The 2,146-nt window shown below is 38.0% G+C and overlaps 1 pseudogene; it reads right to left on the bottom strand.

Annotated features, from left to right (window-relative positions):
* Positions 1–626: 626 nt before the first annotated feature.
* On the bottom strand, positions 627–745 carry LOC148515356 (5S ribosomal RNA; annotated as a pseudogene).
* Positions 746–2,146: the final 1,401 nt, after the last annotated feature.

Raw genomic sequence — 2,146 nt, 5'->3', positions numbered from 1 at the left:
CCACAGGCTAAGCTTCCTTCAATAACGGACACCACAGTTTAACCCTGTATGTTCATTGCATATGATCCATTCAATTTTTTTATACAAACGACTTCATAGAGTCCCATATGATATTATTGGGTCCATTGTTAAAATACATAAATAGGAAATATAAAATAAAGAATGCAAGAGTTCAATGAAAATAATTAACAAAGTGACAGGTCATAATAAATAACACCATTTTGTATGTACCTACATAAATGTCAGTCCATAATATATGCACTTCAAAAACGGTAAGTATACAGCAAACATTTTCTCTGGAAATATAACATTTCCCAGGGACAGTAATAAACCTATTATTTAGATCATTCTGTTCTAATAGTTACATAAGAATTCTCCTATGTGGACGTGTCATTAAAATATGGACATATCTAAAATGTGTGGACATTGAGGATACCCATGTACCTATGCCAAAGTGGGCCGATAGTTAGGAAGATGGATATGAAGAAGGAGGGAAAATGCCATGTAGGTTTTCATTGTGTCCGACATTCAGAAATAAACACACCTCATAGGTATTTTTATTATTATGCAAGAGATTGCTCCTAAAGGAATGTCAAGTCTTCCTCCCACGAGATCACCATTAGATTATTCTACTGCTCCTGGTATTCCCGGGTGGTCTTCCATCCCAGTACTTACCAGGCCCAACACCGTATAGCTTCCAAGATCAGACGGGATTGGGCACTCTCGGTTTGGTATGGCCGTAGATATTTTACTGGTATATCTCATATGTGTAAATACTGTGAGTCTTTCCTTATAGAAGTGGAGCAATCTCATAGCTCTCGTTCAGACCACAAGGAGATAGTGTGTTTAATTCATAGATCCAGAACATTTTTCGTTGAGATAATTTTTTGGCTAGATCACCACTCCGGGGATCCGGGGTTACATGTTCAATTGCCCTAAATGTCATATTATCTAATGAAGAATTGTGGTTCGTTAAAAAATGTCTGGAAACTGAGTGAGTGGATAACTTATTCTTAATGTATCTCATATGCTCCTGTATCCGAAGTTTAATGTATATATATTCAATTGCTCTCTTCCTTGGAATATTCAACACATGAGGCGCCGCCTCAAGATAAACCACATTCTCCACTTGTGGCTTTTATAAACAAAAAAGAGTCTTTAAGAGGGCACAATCCACAATTTCTCTTTTAATAGAAAAAAATCATCACCACCACCCAGTGTAAAAATAGCTGACATCCGATATCAACAAACTTGTAGTTATTATAGCCAGGAAATGGATGCTTCAATCATCAAATAAGCACAAATATCTGAAGATTGTATACTCAGACTGTCCGTTGACCTCGGTCCTCTTTGAGCCGTTCAAGACATACAATTGTCCATCAATATTCTTAACAATTAAACAGAAGTCTCCCCAGTTACTTACCCCCTAAGCGCCTCTTATATGCTTTTAAACCAATAAGGGAGGATGCTAATCCAGAATGAGGGCGTCTCCTTTCCCTCAGAAGTGCAATAAAGCACATTAAATTGAGTATATGGGAAAGATTTCTGGACTGCACAACCTGACTATATAAATATATATAATGGGAGGTGCTACCTGATGAGACTAATTTCAGGCACAGAAACAGACAAATCTCAGGTGCACAACTCCAAATTGTTAATAAAAGCAAAATGTTTAAAAGCATGGAGTATGGTAATGTATATGCACACTGGTATTAGGCACAATTCTAGGTAAGTCCTACAAGTTATATACTGTAGTGCAACTTTGGTTCATTTTTGGGGCGTGGGTCCCCATGGATTGCATTGGTTGATCTGTCTCAGGGCACTGCATTATAACACATTTTCCTTTACAACACATTTTAACCCTTCACTGTGTGTTTAATATATATGTACTTCACTTTTTTATTTTCATCCTTTATATGCAGCTGCAGCTGCTCCTAACTATCTCTTTACACTGCACTTTTCTTACTATGGTGGTGCCCTGGGGCAGCTTGGCTGGGCCAGTTTTGGGGGGTCCTGCGCTCTGGATTTGAACCCTAGTATGTTAGGGACCTACCCGAAAGAGGTTACCTGGATATGGTGTGTAGGCCCATAACCTTGGCCATGATTATGCTAAAAACCTCTATTGATTGCAAAATTTTATTGCATT

Source organism: Taudactylus pleione, unplaced genomic scaffold (assembly GCF_031769625.1).
Source record: "Taudactylus pleione unplaced genomic scaffold, aTauple2 ptg000250l, whole genome shotgun sequence".
In the NCBI taxonomy this organism is placed as follows: domain Eukaryota; kingdom Metazoa; phylum Chordata; class Amphibia; order Anura; family Myobatrachidae; genus Taudactylus; species Taudactylus pleione.
This window is presented reverse-complemented; position numbering and strand designations above follow the sequence as displayed.